Genomic DNA, 25,484 nt, shown 5'->3' with positions numbered 1-25,484 from the left:
TTCACTAGACTGTGAAATGGAAAAGTGCTGCTACAGACCAATGTGCTATTTAACCATTTTTTCCTCTTCAGAGGACACCGTGCAATAGCGCCGGTTCTTTGGAGCTTCAAAAATAGTCTGCTCTACACTTGCAATATATAGCTTATATAGCTCTGGTGCCTTCTCCTTAGAACGTACGTGGCACTGCATATAATCCCTAGGAAGAGTTCAGTTTTATTGGAGAAAATGAAAGCAAAAGGTGCATGAAACAAATAAACAAAAATAGTCCTGTTTAGTGACTTTCCTTCTTTTGTTGCAATGTGTATTTTTAAAAGATATCATGGGACTGTTTTGTGGTATTACTTGCTAATTTATTCAGATGGAAGTAGTGGAAGGTGAAAAATGTGTAGACGTAAGCAGTACTTACAAATTTTGTGCTGAATTGTTCAACTACTGTTACTTAGGAGTTAAAATATTGCTAAAGAAATGGTTAAATAATGTTCTTGAGGGTTGTGGGGTTTTTTTGTTTTTTGTTTACCTTGCATCCAGATCTAATGAAACTAAACATTCTATTTGGAGAAGTAGAAATGCAGTTAAGAGCACCTGTGCTTTTAAAGTTGCTGACTCCATCAGTTTTGAGATGGCATTTGCCACCAGTCTCTTGAAAATGGTTGATGACTTAACATCAGTGCACGGCTGTGTGTGGTGCTGATATCTGGTCGCTCCCCGACTTCTTGTCTCTGTGGAATGTGTGTGTGTGTGCCAGAACAAGCCATTACTCTCTTTTGACACTGCACAGCACAGATGTGCAAGGAGAAACTTGCACTCCTGCATCCTGTCCCCGCAAACAAACCCACCCAGAACACTGGGCAGGCTGAAGCCCTGGCGCTTCCCTGGCCCTCAGAGCCGCTGTGCCATCGGGTCTGCTGCCAGAAGGCACTTGGAGACCTGTGGCTCCTTCTCTTGCTGTCCTCTCACTTGTGCCTGCCCTTAAGGTGCTTTTCCTTCCTTCCTCTGTGGCAGACTTATTTTGGTTTTCTACTGTTAGGATTACAATTTCTAGAAGTTTTCATGCGTGTCTCTGCCTGTGTCTTCAACCCAATGAGTAAACCTCTGCCAGAGAGCACTGCCGCTGCAACTCCTTGGGGAATCAAAACTGTAGTTTTGATGAGGGTGGAGTTGCTAGCTAAGAGTCCAGCAACTGTCCTTTTCCCATACCAATGGTGTCCTGAATTCTCAGCGTTGGCAGGTGTCTGCCTGGTAGTTTGTAGGATCATGAACGTCCGATTCTTGACTCTTCTGTGCCTTTGGGCAAGGTGGAACTTCACCTTTATCGCTTTTACAGAGATCAGTGGTAACAATACTTTTGCATCTCTGCCTTACAGGATTCAGTTGTTAATATTAAGTAGTGCTTTCTTGATATTAAGTGTTATGCAGGTGTTCAGCAGTATTTAAGGATTAAGGCTTGGTTTTGGTGGGGTTTTTTTGATTGTTTTTCTTTTTTTTTTTTTTAGTTTACACATGGATCTTTTTCTGTGTTTCTGAGCAAATCGTTCCATTCTCATGGGGAAGAAGTGGGAAGAGGGTTCATGTTTCTTTCTAGTGTGGTTCCCGCTGACTTTTCCCAATAAGAGACCTCTATAAACAGGATGTCCAAGAGGGAACTCTCCAGCAATTTCTAGCTCACCAGGTTTTTTGTCTTCACTTGCATTTTTTCTTTTCTTTTTTTTTTTCTGCAAAGCTTTTTTTTTTTTTTCCTTCCCATCTGCTGTGCCCTCCTCTGCTTTACTCTTCTGCTCTGTTCATCTCCTTGCAGCTGTGCAGATCTGCTGTTCTGCTCCCTGCAGCTGTGTCTCTCTTGCCTTGGATTCCTAAAGCAGTTGGTAGGGAATGATGCAGGGTATCTTGGGGGCTATAAGAAAAACAGATGTGCTACATTACCCCACCAAAAAGGGCCCCCAAATCTCCCAAAGCAATTTTATTAGCTTCTGCAAGTTTTTGTCAGGTAAATCCAGCACAACTTGTTTGTGTGTGTCTGTGCGTGCTGTTCCTATTTACTGTAGTATCCACAGATACTGAAGCCAAAGTAAATCATGGAATTGTACTGATGTTCTTACAAGTTAATGAAATTCTTAATTAAAAATTGCATGGTAGTGTAAATTAATGTAGATCATGTACTGTGAGTGTTTTTGTAAGAGAACTGAGACTCTGAACTGTAGCCTTCAAAATACTGTGAAATTTTAAGCTTACATAGTGAAACATGAATATAAAGTATAGAAATAGTAACATTTATCCTATCTGAATTGGCATTTTGCTGTAAAATGATGACAACTTGAACATCATGTGAAAGTGATGCCTTCTTTTTACAGCCCTTTATTTATAGTCAATTAATTAAACCTGGTAAATATGGCTGCATCTGTCTCTGAGCTAACTAAAATATGAACTTAAACTTTAGTGGAAAAACATTATAATAAAGATGTCACATCATATTGAAAGATTGCTAATAGCATAGTGGTGATTTACAAGGTAAAGCTAATAGAGCTACACTTGAGGCTGTGATTCACGAATGAGAGTATTGGTGGTGTGCCAGTTCTTCTCCAGCATGTAGCAGTGTTCTCATCTGAAGCCATAAATGTCAGTATGCTGAGGCTGGTGACTTACCAAATTTTTAAAAATAATTTAGCCAATGTGTTTAATAAACCTCTTAAGAGGTTAATAATTTTGTCTTATCGATACCTGATATTGATTGATTTTCCGGCAAAATGACCCAAATGGATTGGCTGTCATTTTCAGCATTCAGCGGTTCTTTCTTCTGTTAAGTCTGCCTTGACTTGGGCACGTATAATAACAGCTTTCCAGAAATTCCTGAATATTCATGTTAAGATTTATAGCTCATTTGTGTTCCAAGATTTCTGTGTCCCACGTAAGAACACTCTAATGGCAGTGTATTAGACCATGGTTAATAATATCACCCTGTAAGAATGTGATCTCTCCTTGAATGATCCCACACAGCCACAGCCTCGGCGCCAGTAACACTGAATCTGGTCAAGCTCATTAAAATCCCCTAAGTACAAAACATCGGCCCCTCTAGATAGCAAGGCAACAGAATTAAAAAATATAATAGCGGGCTTTGCTGATGCTGGAGCATGATTGGCAGCAGCCACAAGGCCTGTATCCTGTACTACCATCCCCAGCACCTGCCTAGGCAACCTTTTTGTAATGCCAATCAGTCAAATACCAGTTCCATTTCTATAGGTTTCATTAAAGGGGAAAGAAAGAAGAGCTACTTAGTCTGTGCAGAGTATATTATTGATATGCTGATTAAGCATAACGCAAGTGATCATTAACTGCAATTCACATAAATTACAGCAGCACAGATGTGGGGGTTGGGAGGATAAAAAAGCAAGTCACTTTAATAATATACAATAGAAATGCGATGGATAATTCATACAGGACAAAAAGAGTACAGCCTAAATCCCGCTCTGCATATTCATGTGAGTAGTTGTATTGGTTTCAGCGTAATTTTTTTAGTAAGAGATGTATCTAATTTGACTCCTGCTTCGCAATCTTTGGGAATTTTGAGGGAAAGAAATAAATAAATTGTGTCATAATCGCAGTACGTTGTTTTGCAGTCACCCAACTTGTGACTTGATCTTTACATGCTTACTACTTATATTTGTGGACTTGAAACTTTTGGGCGCTATTTCTTTTAGGTAGTTTGTAGAAAATTAAGAGAAATCATGCTTATCTTGTTTTGCTTGTAACTAGAGAAAAGAGTGCTCTGGCATTTATTACTGTCATGTAATAGATAATTGTAAAAAAAAAAAAAAACCCAAACCAAGCCAAAAAACCCAACAAAAATCCCAACCACAGCATGTTCTGTACGTGATCAAAGTTAGTAAACTGTGGGCAGAACTTTAAAACGCCATTTGGGAAATAAAGACATTATCTTTGATTGTGAGAGCTTTCTAGGTCCCTGAATTTCTTCAGAAACATCTGACTTCTTTGAGAGCTGGCTAGGCTCAGTAACTTAAACTTTTGGGCACATATTTGAGCTGCCACCTGTACACTTGAAATGCTTTGAAAACCTGGTGTAAATAACTTTGCTTTTTTTCTTAGTGATCGCTCCCGTGATCATTTGAACAAAGCAAGCTGATCGTCTCAGTAATGGAAACTGGTTTTGTGAGTATTAGAGAAGGGCAACATTCCCTGCTTCTGTAATAGTGCTGTGCTAGGAAGGCTAAAGCATGCGTGACTGCAATTAATGAGACCTTTTTCCATCAACCAAAATTGGGTTAGAATCCAAAGATCCAACTGAAAATGAGGAAAATGCCTCCTTTCTTATATTTCAAAGGCCTGAAAGTAGTTTGTCACGTTAGACTGTATTACTGCCCACCCATGACAGTGGCAGTCTCCCTGGCTGCGTTTGTTCTGGTTTCAATAGTCGGCTCATGTGTGGCACCGTAAAAACATTTTGGGCTCCCCCCCAGGATATCATGAACACAATGACTGCAGAAGAGTATGACTAAAATAAGTGTTTGGATATCCCTTGTGACTAGATGAAGGTAGAGGAGAACTTGTGCAGTTACATTTTGCCTGTGATTAAGGTGCACTCAAACTGCTTTCAAGAATCGCGTATCCAGGCTGCTGTGAACGGGAAGTTCATCTGTTTATATGGAAGATATTTTCAAGATTATAAGTTTTTCCACAAGCGGTGGAAATAATGAGGTTTGTTTTCCTGCAGCTTTGTGTCTTGCGGTTAATTGTATCCTGTGACTGAAGTTTTTTTTGCAGTAGGTCCTCAGTGCCAGTGGGTTCTGGGTGTCACGCTTCAGTCTTCCCCTCAGCTGGGCACACACAGTTTCTCTTCTCTACACGTCTCTTATTTTCACACCAGTGCAGAATCTTAGGGCAGCTGAGCTGTCAAAACCCTCCCCCTTGAAACTGGCCAACAGATAGAAAAATTTGTGAAACAGGCTAATTCTAGTTTTCTTTTGATACTGATTGACATCTTAGTTTGCATCATTTTTTTGTCTGAGTCCCCAGACTCATCTTGTCAACTTCTAAGTGATACTGTATTTAAAGTGGGGAGTATTACCAGTATCACCAGGTGATTGTAAAAATGAGTTTCAAAGTAAAACAAATGATATCAAACAATCAGTATGAGACAAAAGATTGAAACTGAAAGTTGTCTTCGTAAAACAAAAAAGTACTTTTTTTTTCAGAATGAAAACAGGCATGTTATGCTATTATGCACTTTCTTTTTCCTATTCATTACCAGTGGAATTTCCTTAGGACTTCTTAAAACAATGCACCCTGTTACAACCAAGATTTATCTATGTTTTGCCTAAGCTCTGGTCTCTTTACAAGTTCATATATTTCCTACTGTCACCCTGCCTTTGACGACTTGTGTATCGGGTCTGAAATGCAAGCAGACTGTTTTGGCGATTGAAAGTCAAACGAACCACTTGGGATTCTGGGTTTGTGAATCATAGACTTTGTTTCATCTTACCCTGAATGGCTGATTGAGAAAGTGGTTAATATACACCTTTTTTTTTTTTTTTGGTGTCACGATGATATTTGCTTTTGGGGTGCACTGAAAGTACATTTGTTTAGTTTTATTCACCTCTTTTTCAAAATAATGAAAGAGACTGTAATAAATACCAAGAGCATTTTTACTACGCCTTTCCTAAGTTCTTCCCTTCACCTCCAGTTTTCTTTAACCAAGCACGTGCTGTTTCTCAGTGTTAGACTTCTTGTTTTGTTTCTACTAGAAGAAAACTACTTGCATTTTTTTATTAAAGTGAATGACTTTGCTTTGGAGAGGGACATTTAAAAATCTGCCTCTTTTGAACTAAAATCTCTTCACACTCAGAGCCTTGAATCAGCCTGTGGGGGCTGCTTTTTTTACATGAAGTCAAACGTGACAAAAAATGAAGTTACTCGCACTGTACTTTTTTCACCCTTTCTGATAGGTATTGCTTTTAGCACTATAATGCCATTTAGCAATGAGATATGCCAGGTGATTATTTTAATTTTATGAATATTGTTCAATTGATGACAGCATTGTTTAGTACTTCTTTCCAAATGAAAGTTTTGTTGATGTTTTCAGGAGCAGTATGCAAGTAGTCGAGGGTAGAATGTACTTTTGGTGTACTTTAGCGGGCTTTGACTTGTGTTTCATCTGTGCGCTATGTTCAGCTGCTTGCATTAGGCACGTGTTTAAAATGGAAGTTTAAATAAAAAAAATCAGGTGGAGTTGACAATAGAAATGGGGGAAATGGTTTGAAAAAAAAAAAGGCAATCATGTGCTTTACTCGAGAATTGTATTTATGCCTGTCTCATGATGAATTGTTACCAACAAGAAATGCCTTTTTAAAATGTGGAGCACTGTGATATGCCTTATTTTTGTTGTTTTGATAACAGTAGTCTGTATGGCATTCATTTGAAAAGTCCAATATGATCATGATGGTGCTGTGTTTTGGTACATTTTACAAACAGCTTTTAACTTGAAGTAAAACGTGTGCTAACTTCTGTTCCATGATCATCACAAAAAGAAAGCCCTTTTCCCCCCTTTCTTTGGAAACCTAGTACTTTTACCATGTTCCGTCAGATTATGAGATTTCTGTTGAAAAATTGTAAGAACAAAAAAGCTAAATGTACAATAAGTGCAATGTCCTTGTACCATTTCCTTTTATAATGAAAAATAGGGAAAACTGCCTCATATTTCATTAGCCTCATCAGACGTTTTACTGACTGGTAATAGGTTGCTGAAGGTCAGGTATCAGTTTTCTGTGGTTTCAAATAAAAAAAAACAACCAAAAAACACAAGTTCTGGCGTCTATTCCAAGAGTTAAATAAAGATCTTATTTAGAGTTGGAATATCAGATACTTCAGCTTCCAGTTTTTAACTTCCAAGGCTGGGGAATGGCATCGCTGTCCCCACGGGCAGAGCTGTTTCCCTCAGCACGGCGGCAGGCCGTCTGCGACTAGTTCTCTCAAGCTGCTTCTCCCTTTGTAAAGAAACACTTCATAACTTGCTTTTCTTTTGTGCTGAATTTATTTGCCTAAACCAGAATAGAACAGAGTACGTACGGTCACTGTCGCGATAGGCAGCGCTGCGTATCGCAAGGGCATGCTGCAGTTGATGGTGAGACTGTTTTTGCAACATCAAGCCCACAAGAAAAGTGCTCCTGTTAAAAATACCCATAAATGTTTTTGCCTGATAGCTTTGCTGTGGTTGTGGATTATTTCTTATGGTCTGGATAGTTTTGGTAGGCAATTTTTTCAGGATTTTTTATTTTTTTGTGGTGCCTGAAAACACTCGGTGTGAAAGGATTGTCCATGGAGAAGAGCAATTTCTACAACTTGAAATTCTTCTTTTAAAAGAAGATGCTGGGCAGTAGGCGATGAAGGGCAGGGTTCATTCGCGGGTGGTTTTAATGCTGTTTTTAGCGACACGGAATGCAGTTTCTTGTCACCCGCATTTGCTTAACACACACACACAGCAGCCCTCTCCGAGTCGTTTGTGAAAAGAGCCTGAGTATTCTGTTAATTAGGAAATTAATTTCACACACTTCAACCTCTCCAGAGTGGCATCCCCAGCCCAGCGGCAGGGGTCGCGGCCCCGGGCCCGCCGCCCGGCCCGGCCCTCCCCGGCCCTGCGCCAGGCCGGGCCCGGCGGCCGGAGGGCCCTGAGGGGCTGCGGGCAGGGGCGGGGGGCACCTGGGCCGAGACCCGGGCGGGAGCCGCCTCCTGCCCTCAGCCGGGACCCCCTCAGCCCGGGACCCCCTCAGCCGGGACCCCGGCGGGGGCCGGCCCTGCTGCCTGCTGCGGGGTGCGCGGCGCGTCCCCCCGGCCGGGTCCCCCCCTCACAGCCCGGCCAGGCGGCGGGGGGCTTGCGCTGTGTTCCCCCATTGCGGGCGGCTACGGGCTGCCTTTGGGGGAGGAGGGGGCAGGGCAGGGCAGCGCTCCGGGGGACGCTGGGCGCTTCGGGCACGGCCCTCCTCTTCCTCGCAGTGCCGGTGTTCCGCACCGCACGGCGGGCACGGCCCCTGCCCGCGGCCCGGCGGCTCGGCAGGTGGCGCTGTTCCTTCGGCGCGGCCGCCCGCGGGCTGGTGGCCGGGGGCGCGGGCGGGTGGCCGGCGCCTCTTGGCTCCCGCATGGCGAGGGCTCGCCACGGCCCTGAGGCAGCGGCTGTGGCTCCCCTCAGGCTCGCCGGTTTGCTCCGGCACGTAGCAGGCGGCCGGGTGTCTCGGTGCTTGGCCTGCCTGGTTTGGTTTGCAGTGGAAGGTGGCATGGCGAAACGCACGTTTGGCCCTCGTGTTGTGCTTGCCATCGGTGGCTGAGCTCCCTGGAGCGTGTGCTGGTTTTTTTTTTTTTGTTGTTTTTTTTTTTTTTTTCGCCGTGTGTAAATCCCACATTACGCATACTACCCTGGAGTCTTGCTCAGTGACATTTGGCCCCAGCACCTGCGTGCTGGTTTTCCCTGCCGAACTGCTATTCCTTGGTATTTTCCAGATTAGAGCCTTATTCCCAGCTGTTGGACTTGCAGAGGCCCTGAAGGGTAATTAAGACTCGCGGAATGATTGCTGGTGCCTGTTAGCCACCGTACGGCTGAGCCCTGTGCAGTTTGGGTGCTGCACAGGTAGGAGCGGTCACCAGCGGCTTCCTCCGGGGCGGTGGAGTTCAGACTCCAGGGGAAGAAACTGGAATTGCTCTAGTTTTTAAATTAAATTTTAAAATTTAAATACCGATTTATTTTTAAAATTTTTACCGATCCTTTATTTACTACCTGTTTAGACTTCATGGGTATTGACAAAAAAATTGTGGTGAACTAACTCACTTAAGCTTCTGATGTTGCCCAGAAGTTCTGATGGATGGGAGCAGCTGATAATGTCGGTGTTGGTTATGGATCAGGCTGCGGGATGGCATAAAGCGGAATCTATTTTTCACTTGGAATTTTTTTTTTTTTTAAAGTTTGATGCTGAAGTGTGTCTCAGTTTCCGAGCTGCAGATTATCAGAGAAATGACAAAATGTTGTTTGGGAGACTTACCAGGAGGCCCTTCTAGCCCATCCAATCTCCTGCTCGGGGCAGGACCATTGCTAATGTTGTATCAGGCCAGCAGCTATGGTTGTGCATAGCGGAGTCTAGGAAGCCTCTGAGGATGGAGATGTCACAACCCCTCCAGGCAGCCTGTTTCAGCCCTGTACAGGCTTCCAGTGATCAGAGTCCTGTCTGGTACCTAACCTGAATCTCTCAAGACACAGTTTGTGGCCGTTTTCTCTTTATGCCATCTGCCACTATGGAGGAGAGTTTGCGTTAAGTCCCTTTCGAGTTGTTGCAGTCTGTAATCAGACCGTTCCTCAGCTTTTCCCTTTTACAAGACCGAACGATCCCTGCTTCCTCACGTCATGTGCTGCTGTCCTCTGACTGGCTTGGATTTGAGCAATCTTACTAGGTATGATGCCATGCTCATTGCCACCCTTAACTAGGCGAGACAAACACGTGGAAAACCTCGGCCAGGATGGCAGAAAAAATCCAAGAATGGGATGAAGTAAGAACATAAGTGCCTTATCTGTAACTGGTCAAGTGTTTCAGTCTAGAAACAATTCACAAGCTATATTATATTTTGTTTTGCATTCTTTTTACCACCCAGGGATTTGACAAGTAAAAGCTACATGGGTTCTGGAAGAGCTGAGATTTCATGGAAAGAGAAGATAACAGCATAGCATGGTTTACTTCTCCACAGCTCCTAAAAATGAGAAGTTTCGTCCTATACTAGCTTGTTATCCGAAAGCTTTTGTAATTGGAGACATGTTTGTCTAGAATCTGAATGCTTTCAAGGTCTTTTTCAATCTTGAGAGCTTTTTGCATAATAGCAAAAAATCTTAGGCTTATATTTTCTGCCTGAAGGAGAGATTTTATTTGTTTAAGATTCGGTAGCAGGAGTGCTTTGTGGATTTGAGTGTTTTCTTTTTTTTTCTTTTTTTTTTTTTAAAAAAAAAAAGGCAAATACGTTTCCTGAGGGTAAACAGGACACAAAAAAAGAGGGATAAGGAGGTAACGGCAGCTGAAGATGAGAACTCTGGTTAGAATGACATTAAACAGTCAAAGCCTGTGTGGCGAGAGGTGTCAGGTGTGAGGGCGAGTGAAGAATCAAGATTGAAATCTTCAGAAAGCAACCCAGATTTAAACTGCTTGTGGAGCTATTTCTGTTGTCTTCCATCTGGAAGACTTGGAGCTTCTTTCCCGTGTGACAGTAGGGAATAAAAATGCCACAACAACCTTCATGTTCCAGAGGAAAGGCAGGACCCTTTGGCTTCTTCAGGAGGGAGCAAGCTTGGGTTAACTCCTAGCTTCCCTGCGACTGATTCCTGCCTTCATATGGCAGAGATTGATTCAATGACATTTGTGCCTGTCATCTGTTCAAAACTCAGCCTTTGTGAACCTCCGTGTAAATACTTCCCAGAAATTAAAACAAACGGTATTCTCACTTTTCTGCTTTTCACTTAATGTTAATGCAAAATTAAAATCCCAACCAGAATTTCAGAAGTTAATTTTCTTCCCGGCAGTGTGGCTTGATACATAATGTACAATGCATTCCATCAAACTTACGGGATGTGTAACCTGGCAAAGCAAACTTTGCTACTGGAACTTGAGCGTTTATGTTCCCTCATATCCTTGTGTTACCTGTTTAACTTTCACTAATGTTTTTGTGACACTTTTATTAATAAACTGTCATGTATCCATGGCGGTAATTTAATTTATCTCTGAAACCTGGTAATAAATGTTTGAACTGTAGAACATTTATGCAGAAGTGTTTTTAGACCAAAGAAATGTTTAGAGGAGAAGCTGAGCCGCACATCCCCTGATGGCACTGTATTTCGGCAGCATGCACTCCAAGTAAATGGTTTTCAGATTAGAACATCCTCTTACAATGAAAACATCCAGAGGGGTGAATGTTACTAAGGTCGGTAGGAAAGTACTGTGTGGATGTAGGACAGGCAGGGGTGGTGAAGTAGTGCACAAAATAAATGCGCAGCCCAGGTGCAAACTTTGCCTTTAATACGTGACTGATTTGCCAGGATCACAGGACTCCTGAATTTTTGACTGGGAACTAACTGGAGGTATCGCCAAAGTACAGGTGTAAATAAACAGAGATATTTGCTTTAAAGCACAGACGGTGGGGTTGGGAGGGCAGAGAAAAGTTATCGAATCTTGGAACAAACCATTGACTATCTTGTGCTGTAGCAGGGTGCAGATTGCAGACTACCCCACCTCTGAGCTTGTGGAGAGGTTGTGATTTTCTCTTAAGTAATCATCAGTGAAGTCTAAGCAGAAACTGAGAGAATGGAGAACGTTTTGGAAATATAAAGTAAATGCTGAGCGTTGGTGTTCTTAAGATTTTAGGAAACCTAATAGGTATGTGGCACGCTACATCTTGCAAATTCAGTTGTTGCATGTGACTGCATTCGTGCAATGTCTCGATTGAGAAGGTGGAGGGCAGCATTGAACTCACAGAGCTCACTTAGTTACACCCTATTAATAGAGACACAAAGTGAAAAGTCTGCAATTTGTGTTAAATAAGTTGAAATGTAGTGACTTTGAGGACCGAGCAAAGAAAATACAGTTTTACTTGACTGGGAGTTGTGTTTTAATCTGAAGACTGGCAGGTCTCCAAATGAAAGATGTAAAAGCGTAATGCAATCTGTTATTAAATGTACAACCTGTATTAACTATACAATCTGTGTTTACGTCCTTTTGAAAATACTTTCTTGCTCCAGTGCTGAATTCATCTGAACTAAAGGTATGCCCTTAGACTCTTGCAGGACTGATGTACAAAAGTTTGCAGGATTAGGTCTGCCATCCTATTTTATGTTAAAAATAAAATGTGTAATTAATTCTTTCTGATGTGTTTGGAAGTGAACCTTTTTAAAGCTACATGTGTTTTAACTGGTGTGTGTTAAAGGTATTTACAAATATCGGTCAAATGTGATGTAGGTTTGTTTAACCTGGTTTACTAGTTGAGTTAAAGGCAGTGCTGTGACCAAATGTAAACAAGTTTTGGCATGGCCCCTTGCAATGTGTTTTGTTTAGAAATCAAGTTCACTTAGTAACTACAGCACTGGTTTTTATCTCCTTGGTTATGCCTTGTTTAGAAAAACTGAGTTCAACATACAGATTCAAATCTTCCTTTTGCATTCTTCTGTAAAATAGAGATTTTGAATTAAAACCTTATGAGTTCTTTTCCTTTTATTTGCCTGTTCAAATTCAGCAAAAGATACTCATCTAGGAAAGACCTAGCAAATGGACAAGAAACAGCATGCTTATAATTTCTGTCTTTTTTTTTTGTTTTTTTTTGTTTCTGTTTAAAATAATGTTTTTATGAAACAACCAAAAAAAAAAAAAAAAGGCAAAAAGGAAGGGGAAGAGAAGAACAAAACTGTGAGTGATAGCATTCCATTTAGCTTACCTCTTTATGGCTACATTTCCCTCCTTCACCGTTACAGGAAGAACAGACCAATCTTCCTCTCCATGTTTTTTCCCAATGAATGTTTTGGTCCGGTTGTTTCCTCTTGTTACCTACAGCAGGATTCCACTGGCTGCATGGGAGTCTGCTCGATAGTTGAGCGCCAGACCTGGAGGCTCCTGAAGCCCCTGTAGGATGGGAGTAAAGTCCCCAGTGCTTTGCTCTGGATCGAACAGAATTAACTGTGTGTGTTCTTGAAGTTGGGTATTCTGGAAGAATGTCATTTGTTTTGCCTTATACCTCAGCTGTTCTTTTAGGGTACAAGCATTCTTGAGTTGCTTTGGTGATCTGTCAAAGGCTGGAAGACCCTGCAAGGTGTGTGGTCAGTGCTAGGATGTTCTTTGGTTGCGGTGTTGGTGTGCATCTCTGAAACGGATCTTTATTACTAAAAGTAATGATAATATGGATTTGAAAAAGAAATAATGGCAGTTTGCACAGTTACAATATTAGAATTGAATCCAGCCATGTTTAACTTGATCTATTGAGGAAAGATGTCTTAGTAATCCTGATAGAAATTCTGTTATTTTTAATCCATCACTAAGAACTTTTGGAAGCTGTTCCTCTGATTGCAGTGACATTTGACTGCAGGGAGCCAGGCAGCATAGGTCTCAAATCTAATTCCTATGTTTCATGCAAGAAGGACTTAGTCTTCTGTTGAGTAGCCCTACTCAAGCTGTAGTTACTAACCGCTGCAGTATCTAAATGGAGGACAGCCATCATAAAAGTCCAACTCGGGAAAATAATTCAGAAAAAGCTTTGCATCCCTAAACCTAAAGTCACCAGAGCACCAGACAAAAATCTGTATGAAGCCAGGCTTCCTTAGTGCTCACATACATAGCAATTACTTGTTCTAGTGAGTTGTTTTTTATTTTTTTACTTTGGAGGGCTTCTAAAGTTTGGTAAGTGACATACAATGGCAAGTGATAGTTATGACCCCACAGAGGATGTACCTCTCTGTTTTTCTGCAGAAACTGTAATATGTGGATAAAATCTTTAGAAAAAAAACCCTTAGAAATATGTGTATGTTTGAAAGTTGATGTTGATATTCCTAGCAATTAAAATATCAAGCATGTGATTCTGCATTTGGGAGAAGTGCCTTAGGAAAGTATGTTTGGGCTCACTGTGCTTTCCAATGAAATCTGATTTTGCATCCTAGTAAAAAAATTGCACTGAGTATTAACGGTATTTCAAAATTATTCAAGAACAACTCCTGCGGTATCTGCTATTAATGATACAGCAGAAAGTCATATAGAAGTAAATTTTTGGGGGTGGGAGGTAATCAACTGCTGCTTAATATATATAGATGATGCAACCCTTTTTATCTTAGATCTACTAGATGACAAGATGACGTTAGGTGGTCTCTGCTTCCTAGCAAGGATCATCAGAACCCTTACCGTCACTGATATTTATTTCCCACCTGAATGCTCTTAACAGTGTGGAGTAGTTGGAAAGGTTTATGTAGAAAAACAGAAGAAGAATGATGTAAAGGGTGTCTGGAAGAGTTATCCAGATAAATTTTCATAAATTCTTAGCAGGAGATAGAATCAGAATCACTTTTATCTTAGCAAATCTATCACTGGACAAAGTGAAGGCTGGACAGAGCTCTAGGATCCACAGTGTATTAAAGTTGTTGCTAACCTACCTGTGGACCCATTTTAGACATAGGAATTGTGTTGTATTTACATTGTAACTGAGGAGTAAAATACAGCTTCGTGCAAATAATGTTCCTGCACTGAACGTAGCAAAAAGATTAGTTAATGGTGTGATGGTTCTTCTTTTTCCCCACTTCTGTCAGCCTAAACGTGAGTAGTGTTTTGTAAGTGTGATGAACTGGAATGAATATAAACTGTTATATTTTGGCACCACGTTTTCTGCCAGACTTTCAGTGGGATAAAGTCACAGCTGGAAGGGACAGAGGTGAAATAAGTGTCTGAAGAGAAATCATTGGTTCAAACCAGCTATAAATGCCTTTGTTGTGAAGAGAGAATGAATACAGAAGCGCAATAAGCAATCACTGCTGGCTGATGTGAACAATGTGTGTGGTATACTAGGCAACTGGAAAGGTTATGGAATGGTTAATGACAATATTAAAATGATAATAAAGTAGGAATGGCAAAAGGTCAAAATAAATAATAAAGATATATTATATTATCTGAGAGAGAATGGGCCAATAAAATAAAAGAAAAAGTGAAGAACCTTAGAAATAACCCAGAGTAATTAAATTAACGTGGAATTTGCATAAAACCAAAATTAGATTAAAGAATTGTTTTGATGTCCACAAATCTCTAAAAATGCATAAACCAAGAATAATGCAAGGAAGATCATACTGGGTTAAGTGGGAATGGTTTATTACTAGCTTTTTTTGGTGACACTTGGCATTTTGTGCACTGAAAGGAACATGGATATGGGGGAAAACTGTAGATAATGTAACAGACCTCTACAGCAAATGTTGTGGAGAAGGAGATGGAACTAAGGAGAAGAGGAGCTAAAAAGAGGAAATTCAAGAAGAGGGAAGAAAATTGAAGGATGCACTCTTCAAAATATATAGCTATGTATGAGCAAGCGGTAAAGTGAGAGTGAAAGCTGTGTGGCTTACAGATTAAATATTTTTTCTTGCTGTTTATTAAGCCAGTAGAAGAGAGTCCATGTTTGCTTGATGCCCTGTGGTCTGCCGTGGCAGCACGGGCTTTTCTCTCCAAGGGGCTGCCCTGAGAGCAGCCCATTGCTCACCTTTGCCTCCCGGGAGCCCCTTGGAGAGAAAAGCCCGTGCTGCAATTCTGCCCAAAGGTGTAGACAGTTTCATGTTGTATCGTTGGGGTGTTACTCTGGCGAGTTGCTGAATCCTTTTACCGGCCCTGTGTGGGATGAGAATGGTGTGGTGGAGGGTAGGAGTGGGAGACCAGAAGGTAGGCAGGCAGCAGCAGCTGGATCCTGTTGAGTAATGCCTACCCCAAATCGTAACTGCCCTTGTGTCATCCAGATAAAATTTTATTTAGTTGATAAAGAAAAAATTTACCATCAGCTCTGATGTTTAACAGTTTAAAAGTTTTAACAACTTTCAAACTTAAAAGCTGCTTTTAAAAGGTTACCAGTGGATTTAAACCATTTGGCATTGCTCTGTATCTTCAAGTCTGTCTTTTCTGTGTTGCTAGATGAAGACAGTAATTAAAAAAACAACTATGAGACCTCTGTGCTATTCCAAAACACTGGGTTTGCTCCTGGGAATTCTCTCGGGGAAAAAAGTGTTGGGGTTTTTTTTGGGTTTTTTTTTTTTTTTGGTGGTTTTTTTTTGTTGTTTGTTTGTGGGTGTTTTTTTTTTTTGTGTGTGTGCAAGGTTCAACAGGTAGAATGAATACAGAATCCTGATCAAAAGTGTTAAAATATAAAGCAAAATTCTAATAGTTCAATGCCTATAATTTTATGAACACAGTTGAAGCTCCCCACGGTCTTGTTTTCTATGAGGATCGCACAAATGCAGATAGCTTTATAGCTATGCGCACATTGACTCTTGCTTGATAACGGTTGTAAAACAAATGACTGTGCAAAGTTAAGTACACTTAATACTGCATGCAGCCTTTCTTTTTTGGTTATAAAGTCACACACACCTGTTTTGTGGCCTTACAGTACGTACTTGTTATCTGTGACCTGTGTGGGTCTTGACAGTTTTCGTTTGTTATGAGTTTAATGAATTAATTTTCAGGTGCTTTCAGCCATAATTTCCCAGATATATTGTTTCTAGAACACTGAAGACAAAACTCTAAAAGAAAGTAGTTAATTGTCATGTATACATTGTGAAAATTAAATTTTTGCCCAAATTGACTCTGACCGAGACAAAAAGATGATATGGTCACAGTTGTAAAAGAACTGGATGTCAGAATGTGACACGGAGCTTGTATGTGCAGCATAACAAATATCTAGCTGTCCAGCCAGCAATTGACTGAATCCAGTTGGCTATGGAAAATTGTTATTTTGGGTTTCTTCAAGGAGTTTTAAAGTTTCCTTCTTGTTTTAGATATGGGAAGGCTTTCCTGTGGATGCAGGGAATAAATAGAAAACATTTTGTTATTGTAGAAGATACCATGTCTCCCTTTCCCATATGGGTAGCATCTTCTGTCTGTCAAAAGTAACAGCATCTCCCTTCAGGAGTGTTCTTAAACCCTGGTGGTATGAAGATGAATTCAGATCTCAGCAGCAGGTCACAGCCCTTAGTAAATGTGAGCCTAGTTCTCACACATCCTTATGTCAGCTTGAGTTCTTCTGGATGTAAGTGGTTTTGTTGTTGTGTGTTTTTTTGGTTTTGTTTTGTTGGTTTTTTTTTTTTTTTTTTTTGGTCTGTCCATTTATCTTTCTCCATTTCACTTCCCTGATTAAGGTTTCAAACTTCTATAGACGTGACATTTTTGAGTCAGCTTGCACTATTTTGTCATGCAAAGAGTTCCAGCAGCAATTTTGGGGAAACATTCTTGCTCCATCAACGCGGCTTGTACTGTAGGTAGGAAAGGATGCTGGGAGCAGAGACAGAGGGCTCCCTGTGGATGTAGGAAGCGATCAACTGGGGAGGGGGAGGGCAAGAACTGAGTATGTAGGGAAGGTGTGTGTGCGGTTGGATGGCATGGTGCTGGCCTTTCTAGGGAATTTACAAGCGGTGCTGATGTTTGGGTGCTGTGGGAGTTCCTTCTCTGTAGCTTTTTACTTTATCAGGTATCTGCGGTGCACAGACAGATGTGCGTGAGGATGATGTACCCCTTTGTTAAAAGTATCGTTCAGGATCATCGTGGAGATCTAAGTTCTCTCTTTTCTCCCCCTCTTTCTGCTCTTGTTCCTAGTTTCTTGTGCTAAGCTGGTGAAGGATCCCTCTCAGCTGTGGCATGAAATGGTGCTTTGTTGTGAGTGTGGGAGTACCAGCAGGTACCGCAGTTACCGTTCAGCAGGGGTCTCTGGTGCCAGCACTTGCAGAACTGGTGAATTCTTTTTAAGAAGATTTTCTTCCCCTCTCACAACGGGCTGTGTCAGAAGATACAGTACTTGTGCTGTTTGTAAATACCCTTGGTCTAGTAGTGTAAGCGTGAAATAAAAAGCTGTCCTCCAAGCTGCTGATTCCTGTGACTGGCACCAGTACAGAAACTCCTGGCATCTGCCAGCAGCTGGCAGAGGGCAGCTTTACGTACAGCATTTTAATTTTCAGCTCTGGAAATACAGGTAAGCTTTAGGGAGACTGTGCTACATGTTTCAGTAATTTGATGGAATCGGTAACAGGGAGATAGGCTATTTGAATTGTTTTCGTGATGGAAAGTCATTGTTAGGAAGTATTTGCTGATCAGCTGACCTTTTGGTGCTTGGTGTTCTCTGCCAACGTGTTAACTCTACTTTCCCATTAGGAATTTCCCATTGGAAGATGAGCTGCTGCTGGTAATTTAAAAACACCAGTAACATCCCACCCCCCAACTCTGGGAGCATAGTTATAACTTATGGCATTCAGTTGAAAATTTTGTACTGAATTATCTGGATTACATGGCACTAAACACAAAAGTATCTCACAGATTGAGGGTTTTTATCATGGCAGTCTGCCATACAGATCTTGTCTTTTCATCATGCAAACACGTCCGTGTTTTGGTGGGTTTTTTAGTGTATACAAACTAATTTTAAAAAGAACTCTTAAAAGAACATGAGGTACGTGTACATTTTCATAAACTAGTATTTATTACACTAGAACCTCTAATGCTGAGCAAACAGTCTGCTAGTATGTCAGAGTAGCCAAGTGCAGTGAATGTGAACTGAGGGAAACACTGTCTAGTCTTGGAAATCAGTTTTTTATTTTATTGGAAATCACAAAAAAACACCAACTACAAACAAAAAAAATACCTTACCATTCCCAGAGAAAGCAGTAAGTGTTAAAAGAATTCGGTTTAATACAAATGAAGGCTATAGACCAGATAATTGTATTGATAGCACAGTCTTTCTGATTTATGGTACAAGAGTGAATATGAAATTAACTTGATAGTCATTGATCTCGTACTGCCTTGTATTGACAACGTGCGATGTGATATCTGTATTCCAGACTTTGACTGATTTCTTATTGCTCTTAAAGTAAAGATTATTCCTTATTACTCTAACTCCTACTTTTTTATTGCTATGAAGGCGAAGCGAGCATTCTGACCTGGCTCCCACTGTTTTGAGCGACTTGTTTGGTTTCACTGGTGTGAGGTGATTTGGCCTGGACCAGTTTGCTCCAGACTCACGTTTGAGAAATTAAGTCTTCATTAAATGCCTTGCTTCTGAAGTCTTTGTAACAAAATAAGACTTACTGGTGACTGTATGTATAAAAGCTATGCAGAATTAAAGTCTAGGTGATACATTCCTCTACCTTGGACCAGTTACTTGCTCTGTATTCTCTACCTCCCTTAGGCCTATTGCCTTCATTCCATGGCTCCGAATAGTTTCAAGTAGTCATCAAACCACATAAATAGGGTATATTTTATAAACGTTGGAATTGAAGTTGCCATATAGACATGAATACAGCGTTCAGTTCAATGTCATTTTTTTGTATTACCTCTGGCTCTTTGGTGCTTGTAGGCACAGGAAACCTGTTGTAGAAACTATTCAGAGCTTTTGGGTATTCCTCTCAGTCAGTCAGATCTGCTTTGAGGGCTGGCTGCAAGAAGTAGCCATATAAATATCTCTTAAATATCGCTTTCATAGAGAAACAGAAAAAACATAATAGTATCTATCAGAAGTATAAAGGAAAGTACTCACATATTGTATAAAATCCTTTAATGGTCGGACTTGCTTGCCAGAAAGAATGGGCATTTCAGAATACGTAACAGTTTCAAGTGAGATGTAAGAATATAGTGTGCAATGGGGGAAAAAAATAATTTTTTTAAGCTTAGAGTCATAGTATTTGATCATGGCAACTTAATTTGAATAGACAGCGAGTGATGTTGGGTATCACAAGCCTGATCAAATCCTGATAGTAAGTTGTTGTAATCCATCTCTGTTTCTTGAGGGGAAAAAAGAAACTGTTGCTATTGTATACTCGTAACTTGAATTCGCATGTGACATCAACTCAACAGCAATCTGGATTTATTCTGTATACTACAAAATGGTTCTTATTTGGTTTCTGGTCTTACCAAAGGTTGATATATGGAACTAGTTTCACTGACCATTCTGTGAACTCACAGCTTTGAGTCTTCCAGTGGCGTTAAGGTAAATCCATTTATGACATGAGAGTCGTGAGAACAGAATGTGCCTGTGACTGACAGGTAATTTGCAATGAGCTTTTCCAGGGATACAGCATAATTTCAATAGCAGCTATAATCATAGTGTCTGAAGAGTTTGGAATATGTGTGCACATGTGTGCTTCAGTGATTATTTTTGTTGTTGTTGATTTAAATTTTAATAGGAAATTCTTCAGGTGCAAATGTGATCTCAATTTTACTACCTTTTACTGTAGCATTAGTGTGTTGATTTCAGAGGATCAGCTCTTATGCTACTTTATATCACTATATAACCAGAATAAATGCTTATTTTACAGTGGTGTTAATGAAATCACATTTTCTTCCCAGACAATCACTAAATCTAAGTGGGTGAAAGTGTAGTAACAGCTAGAATCCTAACTTAATGAAGCTTTGTTGTTGGTTTGATACTTATTGATGTCAGGCTACTGTTACAGGTTTGGTAATTCTTACTACTAAGAACCATCTTTCACCCTCCCCATACTTTTTTTTAAGGCATAGGCACATGGCTGGTTAACATGAAGTATTGCTGTTTTCTGAAATGAAATTAGTAGTCTATGTAATTTAGTGATAAATAGAAAGAGAAAATGTATTTATTACATAGCTGCTGTGTGTCTGACTACCGTGTTTTCTTTGAAGAAAGAACAAAAGTAAATAAAACAAGAAAGAACATACCAGCCAGTGACTGGCAGAGAAAAAATACATAAAAAACTAAAGGTTTTTGAGTGTATGAGATGGTGAATTAGAAAGTAATTTTTAATGAGAAAGTAGTTTTCTGTTTCCTGACTGTGATTTGTACTAGTTACTGCAGTGTAAAATAAAAGTTAAAATCATACAAATGGTACAAGAACTAAAATTACTGAGGTATGGTGTTTTCATCTGAGCTCTTAAACTCTGAATTGTGATTTTTACTATATCCTTAAGCGTGTCTCAGAAATACAGAATCTTGATATTTGGAGATAAATAAGTTGTGCAGCTTTTGTTGCTTTACTCCCTAGACCTGATTTTCACAAATTCTGTAATGTCATTTTGAGCAGAAGTTCTTTAATCTGCTGTTAGTATCATTTGACACATTCTATACTACAAGATGATGTTTTATTGTGGTGGTGGTTGTAAACAGTACTTTGAGTACCAGTAAAGAGCTTCAGGTAGGCATTTTTGTTGTTTAAATCAACTAGTAAACCACTCTTCAAGGATGCTTTAACTAGAATAATTAATTTAGTAGGATATTGGACATGCACTTGCAGAAAATTCTTGTTTGAGCTATATCCTTAGGTATTTCCAAAGATCTGTCAAAAGCATAACTTATAGCAAAATCCACGTATTGGAGTTTCTGTGACAAATTGTGATCGTTAGTCTGCATTATACAGAGTGTACTGTGGGGGTTTGCATAGAGTGGAATACGACACCTGGAAACTGGGGACGTGAAAAATAAGTTGCAAAATTCAAAAGGTATCACACTACTTGAGTAGGTGTAAACTTAGCTGGAGTTGACCAAGGGCAGAGTTGCAGTTCAGCAAATACAAGTGTTTGAGTTTTGTGGATTTATCCCAACAAAATGCTGAACAAAGCAGCAAAAATTAAACATTTTGGTGGGTGAGTGGGATCGTTTTAGAAATAACTTCATTTTATCTTGGCATATTGAGGATTGTTGGCCCTTTTGTGTAACACTGGGCTCCTCCACAAAACCGTATTTAATTTTAGTTTTCATTTCTGGTAAGCAATCTGTGTGCCACACGCATGATATGTTTATGGCTGATAAATGTATCAGCTGTCACAACGAAATCACATCATGTTTTTGAGTTTTAGCGTTTTAATTATATTTGGCTTAAAATACTTTTGCATTTCCTTTTGTGGTCAAGTAACTGTGTATCACAAATCCAAGGAAATCAGAAAAAAAGATAATATTTGGTGTTGTGTCTTTTATGACTTGGAGACTGTCTTGCTGTTCTTAAATTGGCAAGGCCCAGATGTTACTGAAATGTAAAGAACGAACATGAACCTCCATAGAATATTTTTGTAGGAGCGACATAGTTAACATTGTATTTCAATCACATCCATAGCTGTTAAAAGTTTATATCGTTTGAAAAATTTATGGACAATATATTACAGGGGAGGACTGCAGTGTGGTAAGAGAGCACAGGATATTAAAAGAGATTATAGATAAAAAAAAAAAAGAGATTTACTGTACTCGGCAACTACAGCATGGATGTGGAAAAATGGAAATGGAAAATTAGCTTGCAGATAAAAAAGAAAAAAAACTTGAAACAATTGAAGGTCAAACACTGACAGATTTTGCCTTTGAGAGATAGACGGGGCTTCATCACCTTCTCCCGTTATTCTCTGGCTTTCTGCGCTTGCTAGGCTCGAATGCCGGGACAAACTTCCCCAGCCCCCTCCTAAGGCAGTCTGGTGTGTAGAGACGTTCGTCTCCGTGGCCGCGGTAAATAGAGGCTGCAGTGCAACGCAGAATCGGAATACAGTGTTTCCCAGCCTTTCCCAGAAAACTGAGTTGCAGGCTGTTGGATGGTCATGAAGTAAAACAGCCGTCCAGTTGGGACTTTTTTTTTTTTTGTGGGGCAGTAGTCTGTCTTTTTGTTCCTTAACATCAGCCAGTCTTTTTCACCCTGAATTACATGTATTTCGCTATTGTGTAACTGACACCGTAGTTCACAGCATCTCTGAATTTGTTCCAGTGTTTGTCATAAATACCTGGTACTTCACTGTCCCGTGTCTTTCGCCTGCTTGTGCAAATGAAATGAGCAGGACTTTACAGTTTTTCTATAAATATTGGGTTAGTCAAAGCAGATATTTTGTGACAATTAATTTGAGGGGTAGCATTGAAGAGTTACATGGAATAAAGCAGCTTGAGAGCAACATTGTTTGGAGGAAAAAAAAACTTTAGGCATGTGGAGAGAAAATAATCCAGAAGTATTGGGGCCACTGTAGTCAAAAAACCCCAAATGTGTTTATTTTGGTGAAAGTTACTGAGAGAAATTTATTTAAGGTGACTGTGATGTTAAATGGAGTTCATAGTATAATTTATTGTATTAATTCGTGGTAAGATTTTATTAGTTCCTAAAAAATATGTGGATGTAATAAAGCAAAGATAAAGTATTAGTAAGTAACTTTAGTACTAAAAAATGAGCACTGAGAGAACTGTAAGAAAGAGCTTTAGACTGAAAAGGAACAGGTGGATCAGGAACAGGAGAACTTTTTTATAGACCGGTATAAAGGCTCAGTACTTGCCCCCCCCCCCTCCAGCCCTGTTCCTTTGGGCTTGGAATTTTCAGAGTTTTATAACTCTGTGAAAAACTGCTGGGCAAGTGCAGAAAAGCAGGAGACACTTGCTGTGGAGCTTTTGCCCAATGTGCTACAGCAAGAGTGATGCGAGACCTTGTAGGTTAGAACACTGAGTATGTGTTCTTGGATCAATGGCAAGGTATTTCACCTATCTGTTCCTGAAAAAAAATGGGATGGAGTAGCTAGTAGAAAAGAATTCAAATAAACGAGCCCATAACTGGATATTCCGGCCTGGTAGACCCCCACCCCAGAGGGAGAGAATGCAAACAAACCTCAAAAGTATTCCCGAAGGTCTGATCGCTAATAGTTCCACCTTATTAGTCATAGAGCTGCTGCAGCAATATGTGTAAGATGAGTGGGAGTTTTATTAGTATCTGCATTTTCAGTAGTCCATCTTAACTATTTGAATCTTGCTGTATTGGGTTTCTTGGAGAGAAGCTAACGGGCCTCTTAAGACTTGTGGTCGGGAGGTGCTTTTTACCGTATTAGACTCTTTTCTAGCTTTTTCATAGGAAATTTGTAGCACGGAGCTGCAAGAACAACAGATTGTGCTGTTTTTACTTGTTCTGTTTGGAAGTCATCATGTAAATATAACGGAATAAGCTATTTGTTGTAGCCTAACTCGGGCTATTCCCTGCTCTTTGGAGGGATGCGGGCGGTGTTGCTGCTTGGCTTTCTTCTCGCTGCTTTTCTCATTTCAGATCTTCTAACCAGGTATTGCACAAAGGAGCAAAATAAATCCAACTAGACTGGGAAAGTAAAACACTTGAAAGGGCATCGTTCTATCCCCTAGATGAGCAGGTTGGATCCCTAAAGTACGTGTTCTTATATCTTGTTCAGCCTAATTTTAAAATTCCAGCTAATGGGGTTCCTTTGGGAGATCTTTTTGCAGCCTGCTTTATATCTCTCACTGTTATGAATTATTTGCTGATAATCAGTCTCCTGTTTCTTAATGGGATTTTTTTTAAATGAGTGCTTTTTGAATTTTACCCTGGTGAATCATATGAAATAAGTCTTTTTTTTTTTTTTTAATTCCTTTGCTCTTTAAATAGCTGTTACATGATCATTTTGGTTTTGCTCAATTTAGGAAAAATACATAGCTTTCTAACTCCTATTTCTTGCATCAGTCTACCCAATTTCCATTTCTGTGTTTCCTTTGGGTTCTCTGCCAGCGTTGAAACCTTTCTGTGGTTAATAGTAAAAAGTGAACTCACTGGTCAGCCTCCTAGTTTTGAGCTGGTGAAAGCATAGGTATCCTGTGAAGGAACCTAAAAAGTGTTTCACCCATAAGAAGTGATGATCAGCAATGAAGAGGAGGGCAAATGACTATTTATGAGACTAGGAAAGCGTGAATTAACAGTTCTCGCAAAGGGACTGCTCGAATCCTGTGAATCATGTGAAGTGTTTGAAAAGTAATAGTTCTCTTGGAAAGTAATAGTTTATTAACTACTTATTAATTGCTTGCATCAGTTTGTATGAAAGCTCAAGTTACACTGAACTGTGGTAAACTGGAAATAGTGGAGACAGTAAGAGGGAAACCACTTGAATTTATACAGCAAGCAGGAATGCTAGGCACCGTTTATCACTTGAAAGGCAAAGAAGTGTTTCTTACTTTGCTATCATCAAAGGAAATCCTCTTTGTACAGGGGACATAAGAACTCTTCTAAATCTGGGCTTTGACAACTTTGTTATCCCTGATTCCTGTATGCTCGAATTAGAGAACAACAGGAAATTCCATGAATGTTTTTCATAAACATTTTAAAGCATTATGCACTATAATCGTAACCCTCCAATTTAAAAAAATACGATTCCCTACAGAAAAGCACATTAGGCCAGGTTAAGATTTAAATAACTGATTTCAACGCAAATGCTACTGGTTGTCCAATTAAACTTGTAATTCTTTCAGTTTCTGAAAATTGCACTTTCATTTGTTTCTGTCCACTGTAAAGTCACAATGTGACAAAGAGAAAACAAAATTAGTTCCTTCTAAACACCTTTCATTTTTTGTATTGCTTGAGTGATTATCACGCACATGTTTCTCAATTACATTCCATGACTTCTAAAAAATATTAATTAATGTTTTGTATGCAACTGAGAGACTAGTTTCTGTGTGTATTTATCAATTGTAAATGTTATGTATGGTGGCAGGAGAGGAAAATTGTGATTACTGGTGTTTATACTACCTATTGGGTTTATTTGTTGTGAAAACTTTGCTCATGACAAAGCTTTCAAGTTGTTCACAATACAAATAAATCTGCTTTCGGGAGCATTTAGCAGTCTGGGCCTCACCGAAGCTGTGTTTGTGATGGATAGAAACCAGCTGAAAGATGAGTGTATGCCTTTGTCTTCTCCTTCTGGAAAATCAAAGTGGAAGAAGGTTCCTTGAGTCTCAAAACTCGATCCACTGTGGTTGTGTTAGCTCAGTCTTGAAGGACC

General features: G+C 40.0%; 1 protein-coding gene across 2 annotated transcripts in view; it reads left to right on the top strand.

The window, feature by feature from the left end:
- Positions 1-25,484, top strand: part of EPHA3 (EPH receptor A3) — a 234,468-nt gene that overhangs the window by 18,555 nt on the left and 190,429 nt on the right. The window lies entirely within an intron of this gene.

This window comes from Falco rusticolus, chromosome 2, assembly GCF_015220075.1.
Source record: "Falco rusticolus isolate bFalRus1 chromosome 2, bFalRus1.pri, whole genome shotgun sequence".
Classification (NCBI taxonomy): domain Eukaryota; kingdom Metazoa; phylum Chordata; class Aves; order Falconiformes; family Falconidae; genus Falco; species Falco rusticolus.
The sequence above is the reverse complement of the archived record's forward strand: the minus strand, read 5'-3'. Positions and strand labels throughout refer to the sequence as shown.